Here is a 10,956-nt window from a genome sequence, read left to right as displayed (position 1 = left end):
TATTAGAGGTTTGAATGCTTGTGCTCAGTTGCCAGAGGTCACATGGAGACCAGCTCTTGCCATCTTCGCTGCTGGGCTTTGAGGGAAATGGTGCTGAACGCAACAAAAGGTGAGCAGCTCTTTCGAGTCACAATTGAACCAGCGACCTAAGGATGACCATGTTTCCACTACAGTCCTCCGCTCTACCAACTGAGCTATCGAAGGAAAGCCACCAGCAAGCTTGTCTGTTTTCTTTCTTTGTCATAACATGTTGCCCTTCGCTGCCTACTGTCTGGGTACCTGCTGTAGCATGAACACCCTTGCATCTGCAAACTCCCCTCAATAGCTTGGGCCAGTGGCGCAATGGATAACGCGTCTGACTACGAATCAGAAGATTGTAGGTTCGACTCCTACCTGGCTCATTGTCTTGCTGTGCACATTGTTTTGAAAGATCTCTCCATGTCATCAGTCCTTCCTTCTGGTCGGGCATTGCTTTATTCACACCCAATTCTCATCGGCAGTTAGTTTTCTCCTCAATCCACACATACAAAATCAGGAGCACGTGCAATCATTTCTCTTCTTTCCAATCAAAGTGAACGTTCACTGATGCAAAACCTGACATGATGCGCCTTCTCTCCTCATTTCTGCAGCTCAGCATGTACATGTATCAAGCAAGAGACTGGCACACACCTGCATCCAAAACAATGGAGAATGCGGGCATCGATCTTTACCTCTCACATGCTAAGGGAGTGGCTACACATTCCGCATATTAGCCAAGAATCCCCTGCAAGATGTTGGAATTGTCTCCAGAATTTAGCACTCCCCTGCTCACTCACCACTGCAGAGAAATCGCCACTTGCGCAAATGCACACAGTAACTTGATGAAGGGTTTCTTAATGCTTTGCTCAGTCAGCTGAAAGGTTTTAATTATGTACAGTCGCTACTCAAGGGGAGTGTCCCAGATTCTTACTACATCATGACCAGCAAATCTGTAGGTGGTGTTACCATTTCAACACAATAGCACTCTGAAGTACATGCTGTGCTAGACAACCCTTGAATATTCAGAGGTTTGATGCTGGTGCAATCCTTGTGGTCAGTTGCCAGAGGCCAGATGGAGACCAGCTAGTTCCGTCTTCGCTGTTGGGCTGTGCGGGAAATGGTGCTGAACTTAACAAAAGGTGAGTAACTCCTTCGAGCCGGAATTGAACCAGCGACCTAAGGATGACCATGTTTCCACTACAGTCCTCCGCTCTACCAACTGAGCTATCGAAGGAAAGCCTACAGCAAGCTTGCCTGTTTTCCTTCATTGCCTTTAATATGTTGCCCTTCGCTGTCTCCTGTCTGACACGTTGTACAAAGTAGCATCACTCCCTTATCCAGGTGAGAGGTGAATGAATTAAGATGAACTCAAGGATCAGCTTTTTCATACCAGGGAGTGACAACAGCATTGATACCCAAAGTATTTCATGAAAATGTTGGAATTTTGTCAAAACTTAACACTCCCTTCTGGGGACCCTTCTGGTCGGGCATTGCTTTATTCACACCCAATTCTCGTAGGCAGATAGTTCTCACCTCAATCCTCACACACGATATCAGGAGCACTTGCTATTTCCCTTGATCTCCTCTTATCTTTCAAATCAATGTGGACCATCATTTCTTCACTGATGCAATACCTGACATAATGCGCATTCTCTCTTCGTTTCTGCACTTCAGAATGTACATGAATCAAGCAAGAGACCGGATGGCCCCTGCATTCAAAATCCAATGGAGAATGCGGGCATCGATCCCGCTACCTCTCGCATGCAAAGCGAGCGCTCTACCATTTGAGCTAATTCCCCTGCAATTTTGCCATTCTCCATCTTCTTCACTCACCCTCACATCGCCACTGGAATTCTACAGGTAACTTTATCGGTATTCACAGGCAGACAAAAATGCTGGAGAAACTCAGTGAGTGAGGCAGCATCTATGGAGCGAAGGAAATAGGCGAATTTTCAGGTCGAGACCCTTCTTCAGATATTCATATGTCCGTTTAATACCTCGGCCAATTACCTCTCAACATAAAGTGTCACCACACATTTTGCTGACACTTTATGCATACCAGCATACTATCTTATCCAGCTGAGAGCAAATCAAGGGAGAGTGTGCAAGTTTCTTACTGCTTCATGACCAATCAAATCTGTGGTTGGTGTTATTATTACAATAGTTTTGCACACTGGAGTACATGCTGTGCTAGACAAGCCTTGAGTATTCAGAGGTTTGATGCTGGTACAATGCTGGTGCAGTCCTTGTGCTCAGTTGTTTTGCTGTGCACATTGTTTTGAAAGACCTCTCCATGGCACCCGTCCTTCCTTCCGGTCGGGCATTGCTTTATTCACACCCAATTCTCATCGGCTGTTAGTTTTCACCTCAATCCTCACATACAAAATCAGGAGGACGTGCCATTTCTCGCTATCATTTCTTCTCTTTCCAATCAAAGTGAACTTTCACTGGTGCAAAACCTGACATGATGCGCCTTCTCTCCTCATTTCTGCAGCTCAGCATGTACATGTATCAAGCAAGAGACCGGCACAACACCTGCATCCAAAAGACCAATGGAGAATGCGGGCATCGATCCCGCTACCTCTCACATGCTAAGCGAGCGCTCTACCATTTGAGCTAATTCCCCTGCACTTCTCCGTCTTCTTCACGATCCACCACAGCGCCACTGCAGTTCTGCAAGTAACTTTATCAATATTCAGATGTCTGTCCAATACCTCAGTGTATTATCACTCAACGTAAACTCTTACTCTTCCACCAAACATTATGGTGACACATTATGCAAAATCGCATCACTCCCTTATCCAGGCGAGAATTGAATGAATTAAGGTGAACCCAAGGGGCAACTTTTTGATACAAGGGAGTGGCCACAGCACTATTAGCCAAAGAATTTTATGAAAATGTTCGAATTGTGTCAGAACTTAGCACTCCCTGCTGGTGTGGTGATGCAACTGCAGAGAACACCTTGTGCAAACTGCACACACAGGCATGATGAAGGGTTTCTTAATGCTTTGCTTGTCAGCTGTTATTATGTACAGTCGCTACTCAAGGAGAGTGTCCCAGATTCTTACTGTATCATGACCATTCAAATCCGTGCTTGGTGTTACTATTTCAACAACATAGCACTCTGAAGTACATGCTGTGCTAGACAAGCCTTGAACATTCAGAAGTTTGATGTAGCAATGTTACAAAATTTTGAGATTTTAAAAATCAAGTCTGCAATTTATCCCATCAGATAAAGCATAAAAAGAAGTTTAAGTTGACACCTAATTCACTTTCATAGCTTCAGTATTAAAAAAGTTATGGCCATTTTCATACTCCAAAATTAGCATCTTGTTCCCTATTGCTTTTCCATTCTTAACACAAAAGCTGTGATCGAGGACAGTCAAAAGCCCATCTTTCTTAAAAATTAAGTGAACTGAATGAAATTTTCAGTTATTATAGATTGAAGCATTCTGAAAACAAATATGAAACAATCTTACTTGGAAGCTACAGTTACAGTCCTCTACTCTTCCAACTGAGCTATCGAAGGAAAGCCTCCAGCAAGCTTGTTCAAGAAGGAACTGCAGATGCTGGAAGATCGAAGGTACACAAAATTGCTGGAGAAACTCAGCGGGTGCAGCAGCATCTATGGAGCGAAGAAAATAGGCGACATTTCGGGCCAAAACCCTTCTTCAGACTGATGGGGGGTGGGTCAGGAAGCTTGTCTGGTTTCCTTCATTGCCTTTAATGTGTTGCCCTTCGCTGTCTCATGTCTGGCACCTTGTACAAAGTAGCAACACTCCCTTATCCAGGCGAGAGGTGAATGAATTAAGATGAACCCAAGGGTCAACTTTTTCATACCAGGGAGTGACCACAACATTGATACACAAAGTATTTCATGAAAATGTTGGAATTTTGTCAAAACTTAACACTCCCTTCTGGGGACCCTTCTGGTCGGGCATTGCTTTATTCACACCCAATTCTCGTAGGCAGATAGTTCTCACCTCAATCCTCACACACGATATCAGGAGCACTTGCTATTTCTCTTGATCTCCTCTCATCTTTCAAATCAATGTGGACCATCATTTCTTCACTGATGCAAAACCTGACAGGATAGGCATTCTCTCTTCGTTTCTGCACCTCAGAATGTACATGTATCAAGCAAGAGACCGGATGGCCCCTGCATTCAAAATCCAATGGAGAATGCGGGCATCGATCCCGTTACCTCTCGCATGCAAAGCGAGCGCTCTACCATTTGAGCTAATTCCCCTGCAATTTTGCCATTCTCCATCTTCTTCACTCACCCTCACATCGCCACTGGAATTCTGTAAGTAACTTTATCGATATTCACAGGCAGACAAAAATGCTGGAGAAACTCAGTGGGTGAGGCAGCATCTATGGAGCGAAGGAAATAGGCGAATTTTCAGGTCGAGGCCCTTCTTCAGATATTCATATGTCTGTTTAATACCTCAGCCGATTACCTCTCAACGTAAAGTGTCACCACACATTTTGCTGACACTTTATGCATACCGGCATACTATCTTATCCAGCTGAGAGCAAAGCAGGGGAGAATGTGCAAGTTTCTTACTGCTTCATGACCAATCAAATCTGTGGTTGGTGTTACTATTACAATAGTTTCGCACACTGGAGTACATGCTGTGCTAGACAAGCCTTGAGTATTCAGAGGTTTGATGCTGGTACAATGCTGGTGCAGTCCTTGGGCTCAGTTGCCAGAGATCACATGGAGACCAGCTCTTGCCATCTTTGGCCACAGCACTATTAGCCAATGAATTTTATGAAAATGTTCGAATTGTGTCAGAACTTAGCACTCCCTGCTGGTGTGGTGATGCAACTGCAGAGAACCTTGTGCAAACTGCACACACAGGCACGATGAAGGGTATCTTAATGCTTTGCTTGTCAGCTGTTATTATGTACAGTCGCTACTCAAGGAGAGTGTCCCAGATTATTACTGTATCATGACCATTCAAATCCGTGCTTGGTGTTACTATTTCAACAGCATAGCACTCTGAAGTACATGCTGTGCTAGACAAGCCTTGAATATTCAGAAGTTTGATGTAGCAATGTTACTTTTTGAGATTTTAAAAATCAAGTCTGCAATGGATCCCATCGATAAAGCATGAAAATGAAGTTTAAGTTGCACCTTGTCACTTTCGAGCTTCAGTATTAAAAAAGGTTATGGCCATTTTCATACTCCGAAATAAGCATCAACCCATTGCTTTTTCCATTCTTAACACAAAAGCTGTGATCGAGTCCTTTCTTCAAAAGCCCATCTTTCTTAAAAATTTATTGAACTGAATGAAATTTTCAGTTAGTATAGATTGAAGCATTCTGAAACAAATATGAAACAATCTTACTTGGATGACCTGAAATTAAAAGCATATAATTAGTTAGTTACCCAATTGTAACTAATTACAACATTCAATTACTAGATCTAAACATCTATCCACTTCTTAAGAAAAGATTAACTTTTTAAAAAGCCTGAGTGTCCAAATAACATTCACACAAGAATTCACAATATAAGCATGATTTTAAATCTCATTGTCATGAGTTTATAGGCCAAATGGAAGGAATTTAGTGTTTAATTCCTGTAAATTAAAGGCCATTTGAATCATCTTGCGAGTGGGATTTTGTGGAACGCGCTGGTTTGGAACGTTGCAGTTGCAGTTCCAGTTGCAGTGAATTTAAACCCCATATCGGCAGGAAAATACTGCCGGTTCGTATATTTACATAATCATATTTTCGCAACCTGAAATTTTGACTAAAGGCACCCTAAGAAGCAAGTTTATATGAAAAAATAAACGGCATACATTGGCCTTGTCCCCTACGTCAGATCCGTCCCGTTGTCGGCGTTGACGGCATTTGAAGATGATTTTAATTTTACTACAACAATTCAATTATCCAGCGCTAATTTTAATAAATTTAATAAAACGGCAGTCGAAGTGATTTTTCTTTAGCAACTAAACAGCCTGACAGAGATCGATTTGAATAGGCTGCAGAAAAATCGCATTTTAAACCCGCCCCCCTCTCAAAGGAGCCAAAGTCGTGCACACGGGCAGTGGCAGAGCTGCAGCGCCGCTGAAGGTGAGGTTTGTAACATACCTATTTGATGCTGGTGCAATCCTTGTGGTCAGTTGCCAGAGGTCAGATGGAGATCAGCTCATTCCGTCTTCGCTGCTGGGCTGTGCGGGAAATGGTGCAGTGCGTAACAAAAGGTGAGCAGCACCTTAGAGCCGGAATTGAACCAGCGACCTAAGGATGACCATGTTTCCACTACAGTCCTCCGCTCTTCCAACTGAGCTATCGAAGGTAAGCCACCAGCAAGCTTGTTCAAGGAGGAACTGCTGGAAGATCGAAGGTACACAAAATTGCTGGAGAAACTCAGCGGGTGCAGCAGCATCTATGGAGCGAAGAAAATAGGAGACGTTTCGGGCCGAAACCCTTCTTCAGACTGATGGGGGATGGGTCAGGAAGCTTGCCTGGTTTCCTTCATTGCCTTTAATATACACAAAGTATTTCATGAAAATGTTGGAATTTTGTCAAAACTTAACACTCCCTTCTGGGGACCCTTCTGGTCGGGCATTGCTTTATTCACACCCAATTCTCGTAGGCAGATAGTTCTCACCTCAATCCTCACACACGATATCAGGAGCACTTGCTATTTCTCTTTATCTCGTCTTATCTTTCAAATCAATGTGGACCATCATTTCTTCACTGATGCAAAACCTGACAGGATGCGCATTCTCTCTTCGTTTCTGCACCTCATAATATCAAGCAAGAGACCGGATGGCCCCTGCATTCAAAATCCAATGGAGAATGCGGGCATCGATCCCGCTACCTCTCGCATGCAAAGCGAGCGCTCTACCATTTGAGCTAATTCCCCTGCAATTTTGCCATTCTCCATCTTCTTCACTCACCCTCACATCGCCACTGGAATTCTACAAGTAACTTTATCGGTATTCACAGGCAGACAAAAATGCTGGAGAAACTCAGTGGGTGAGGCAGCATCTATGGAGCGAAGGAAATAGGCGAATTTTCAGGTCGAGACCCTTCTTCAGATATTCATATGTCCGTTTAATACCTCAGCCGATTACCTCTCAACGTAAAGTGTCACCACACATTTTGCTGACACTTTATGCATACCAGCATACTATCTTATCCAGCTGAGAGCAAATCAGGGGAGAGTGTGCAAGTTTCTTACTGCTTCATGACCAATCAAATCTGTGGTTGGTGTTACTATTACAATAGTTTCACACACTGGAGTACATGCTGTGCGACACAAGCCTTGAGTATTCAGAGGTTTGATGCTTGTGCTCAGTTGCCAGAGGTCACATGGAGACCAGCTCTTGCCATCTTCGCTGCTGGGCTTTGAGGGAAATGGTGCTGAACGCAACAAAAGGTGAGCAGCTCTTTCGAGTCACAATTGAACCAGCGACCTAAGGATGACCATGTTTCCACTACAGTCCTCCGCTCTACCAACTGAGCTATCGAAGGAAAGCCACCAGCAAGCTTGTCTGTTTTCTTTCTTTGTCATAACATGTTGCCCTTCGCTGCCTACTGTCTGGGTACCTGCTGCAGCATGAACACCCTTGCATCTGCAAACTCCCCTCAATAGCTTGGGCCTGTGGCGCAATGGATAACGCGTCTGACTACGAATCAGAAGATTGTAGGTTCGACTCCTACCTGGTTCGTTGTCTTGCTGTGCACATTGTTTTGAAAGACCTCTCCATGGCATCAGTCCTTCCTTCTGGTCGGGCATTGCTTTATTCACACCCAATTCTCATCGGCAGTTAGTTTTCTCCTCAATCCACACATACAAAATCAGGAGCACGTGCCATTTCTTGCTATCATTTCTCTTCTTTCCAATCAAAGTGAACCTTCACTGATGCAAAACCTGACATGATGCGCCTTCTCTCCTCATTTCTGCAGCTCAGCATGTACATGTATCAAGCAAGAGACTGGCACAACACCTGCATCCAAAAGACCAATGGAGAATGCGGGCATCGATCCCGCTACCTCTCACATGCTAAGCGAGCGCTCTACCATTTGAGCTAATTCCCCTGCACTTCTCCGTCTCCTTCACGATCCACCACAGCGCAACTGCAATTCTGCAAGTAACTTTATCAATATTCAGATGTCTGTCCAATACCTCAGCGTATTATCACTCAACGGAAACTCTTACTCTTCCACCAAACATTACGGTGACACATTATGCAAAATCGCATCACTCCCTTAACCAGGCGAGAAATTAATCAATTAAGGTGAACCCAAGGGGCAACTTTCTCATACAAGGGAGTGGCCACAACAATATTAGCCAAATAATTTTATGAAAATGTTGGAATTGTGTCAGAACTTAGCACTCCCTGCTGGTGTGGTGATGCAACTGCAGAAAACAGGTGGACACCTTGTGCACATGCAGGCATGATGAAGGGTTTCTTAATGCTTTGCTTGTCAGCTGTTATTATGTACAGTCGCTACTCAAGGAGAAAATCCCAGATTCTTACTGCATCATGACCATTCAAATCTGTGCTTGGTGTTACTATTTCAACAGCATAGCTGCTCTGAAGTACATGCTGTGCTAGACAAGCTTTGAATATTCAGAGGTTTGATGCTGCTGCAATCCTTGTGGTCAGTTGCCAGAGGTTAGATGGAGACCAGCTCGTTCCGTCTTCACTGCTGGGCTGTGCGGGAAATGGTGCTGAACTTAACAGAAGGTGAGCAGCTCCTTCGAGCCGGAATTGAACCAGCGACCTAAGGATGTTTCCATTACAGTCCTCCGTTCTACCAACTGAGCTATCGAAGGTAAGCCACCAGCAAGCTTGTCTGTTTTCCTTCATTGCCTTTAATATGTTGCCGTTCACTGTCTCCTGTCTGGCACGTTGTACAAAGTAGCATCACTCCCTTATCTAGGTGAGAGGTGAATGAATTAAGATGAACCCAAGGGTCAACTTTTTCATACCAGGGAGTGACAACAGCATTGATACCCAAAGTATTTCATGAAAATGTTGGAATTTTTTCAAAACTTAACACTCCCTTCTGGGGACCCTTCTGGTCGGGCATTGCTTTATTCACACCCAATTCTCGTAGGCAGATAGTTCTCACCTCAATCCTCACACACGATATCAGGAGCACTTGCTATTTCTCTTTATCGCGTCTTATCTTTCAAATCAATGTGGACCATCATTTCTTCACTGATGCAAAACCTGACAGGATGCGCATTCTCTCTTCGTTTCTGCACCTCATAATATCAAGCAAGAGACTGGATGGCCCCTGCATTCAAAATCCAATGGAGAATGCGGGCATCGATCCCGTTACCTCTCGCATGCAAAGCGAGCGCTCTACCATTTGAGCTAATTCCCCTGCAATTTTGCCATTCTCCATCTTCTTCACTCACCCTCACATCGCCACTGGAATTCTACAAGTAACTTTATCGGTATTCACAGGCAGACAAAAATGCTGGAGAAACTCAGTGGGTGAGGCAGCATCTATGGAGCGAAGGAAATAGGCGAATTTTCAGGTCGAGACCCTTCTTCAGATATTCATATGTCCGTTTAATACCTCGGCCGATTACCTCTCAACATAAAGTGTCACCACACATTTTGCTGACACTTTATGCATACCAGCATACTATCTTATCCAGCTGAGAGCAAATCAGGGGAGAGTGTGCAAGTTTCTTACTGCTTCATGACCAATCAAATCTGTGGTTGGTGTTACTATTACAATAGTTTCACACACTGGAGTACATGCTGTGCGACACAAGCCTTGAGTATTCAGAGGTTTGATGCTGGTGCAATGCTGGTGCAATCCTTGTGCTCAGTTGCCAGAGATCACATATAGACCAGCTCTTGCCATCCTCGCTGCTGGGCTTTGAGGGAAATGGTGCTGAACGCAACAAAAGGTGAGCAGCTCTTTCGAGCCACAATTGAACCAGCGACCTAAGGATGACCATGTTTCCACTGCAGTCCTCCGCTCTACCAACTGAGCTATCGAAGGAAAGCCACCAGCAAGCTTGTCTGTTTTCTTTCTTTGTCTTTAACATTTTGCCCTTCGCTGCCTACTGTCTGGGTACCTGCTGTAGCATGAACACCCTTGCATCTACAAACTCCCCTCAATAGCTTGGGCCTGTGGCGCAATGGATAACGCGTCTGACTACGAATCAGAAGATTGTAGGTTCGACTCCTACCTGGCTCGTTGTTTTGCTGTGCACATTGTTTTGAAAGACCTCTCCATGGCACCCGTCCTTCCTTCCGGTCGGGCATTGCTTTATTCACACCCAATTCTCATCGGCTGTTAGTTTTCACCTCAATCCTCACATACAAAATCAGGAGGACGTGCCATTTCTCGCTTTCTTCTTTTTCCAATCAAAGTGAACTTTCACTGGTGCAAAACCTGACATGATGCGCCTTCTCTCCTCATTTCTGCAGCTCAGCATGTACATGTATCAAGCAAGAGACCGGCACAACACCTGCATCCAAAAGACCAATGGAGAATGCGGGCATCGATCCCGCTACCTCTCACATGCTAAGCGAGCGCTCTACCATTTGAGCTAATTCCCCTGCACTTCTCCGTCTTCTTCACGATCCACCACAGCGCCACTGCAGTTCTGCAAGTAACTTTATCAATATTCAGATGTCTGTCCAATACCTCAGTGTATTATCACTCAACGTAAACTCTTACTCTTCCACCAAACATTATGGTGACACATTATGCAAAATCGCATCACTCCCTTATCCAGGCGAGAATTGAATGAATTAAGGTGAACCCAAGGGGCAACTTTTTGATACAAGGGAGTGGCCACAGCACTATTAGCCAAAGAATTTTATGAAAATGTTCGAATTGTGTCAGAACTTAGCACTCCCTGCTGGTGTGGTGATGCAACTGCAGAGAACCCTTGTGCAAACTGCACACACAGGCATGATGAAGGGTTTCTTAATGCTTTGC

At 44.4% G+C, this 10,956-nt stretch overlaps 9 non-coding genes across 9 annotated transcripts; 3 read left to right on the top strand and 6 right to left on the bottom strand.

Annotated features, from left to right (window-relative positions):
* The first annotated feature begins 328 nt into the window (after positions 1-328).
* trnar-acg (transfer RNA arginine (anticodon ACG)) lies at positions 329-401 on the top strand. Its single transcript has one exon. It is a non-coding gene; the product is annotated as a tRNA-Arg (tRNA).
* A 765-nt stretch (positions 402-1,166) lies between these two features.
* trnay-gua (transfer RNA tyrosine (anticodon GUA)) lies at positions 1,167-1,252 on the bottom strand. The gene is given in 2 exon segments: positions 1,167-1,202; positions 1,216-1,252. It is a non-coding gene; the product is annotated as a tRNA-Tyr (tRNA).
* Positions 1,253-1,744: 492 nt separating this feature from the next.
* On the bottom strand, positions 1,745-1,817 carry trnaa-ugc (transfer RNA alanine (anticodon UGC)). Its single transcript has one exon. It is a non-coding gene; the product is annotated as a tRNA-Ala (tRNA).
* A 4,422-nt stretch (positions 1,818-6,239) lies between these two features.
* On the bottom strand, positions 6,240-6,325 carry trnay-gua (transfer RNA tyrosine (anticodon GUA)). Its single transcript is given in 2 exon segments — positions 6,240-6,275; positions 6,289-6,325. It is a non-coding gene; the product is annotated as a tRNA-Tyr (tRNA).
* A 500-nt stretch (positions 6,326-6,825) lies between these two features.
* On the bottom strand, positions 6,826-6,898 carry trnaa-ugc (transfer RNA alanine (anticodon UGC)). Its single transcript has one exon. It is a non-coding gene; the product is annotated as a tRNA-Ala (tRNA).
* Positions 6,899-7,633: 735 nt separating this feature from the next.
* Positions 7,634-7,706, top strand: trnar-acg (transfer RNA arginine (anticodon ACG)). The gene has a single exon. It is a non-coding gene; the product is annotated as a tRNA-Arg (tRNA).
* Positions 7,707-8,738: 1,032 nt separating this feature from the next.
* trnay-gua (transfer RNA tyrosine (anticodon GUA)) lies at positions 8,739-8,818 on the bottom strand. Its single transcript is given in 2 exon segments — positions 8,739-8,774; positions 8,782-8,818. It is a non-coding gene; the product is annotated as a tRNA-Tyr (tRNA).
* A 1,104-nt stretch (positions 8,819-9,922) lies between these two features.
* Positions 9,923-10,008, bottom strand: trnac-gca (transfer RNA cysteine (anticodon GCA)). The gene is given in 2 exon segments: positions 9,923-9,958; positions 9,972-10,008. It is a non-coding gene; the product is annotated as a tRNA-Cys (tRNA).
* Positions 10,009-10,133: 125 nt separating this feature from the next.
* Positions 10,134-10,206, top strand: trnar-acg (transfer RNA arginine (anticodon ACG)). The gene has a single exon. It is a non-coding gene; the product is annotated as a tRNA-Arg (tRNA).
* The last annotated feature ends 750 nt before the right edge of the window (positions 10,207-10,956 follow it).

This window comes from Leucoraja erinacea, chromosome 43, assembly GCF_028641065.1.
Source record: "Leucoraja erinacea ecotype New England chromosome 43, Leri_hhj_1, whole genome shotgun sequence".
Lineage (NCBI taxonomy): Eukaryota > Metazoa > Chordata > Chondrichthyes > Rajiformes > Rajidae > Leucoraja > Leucoraja erinaceus.
This window is presented reverse-complemented; position numbering and strand designations above follow the sequence as displayed.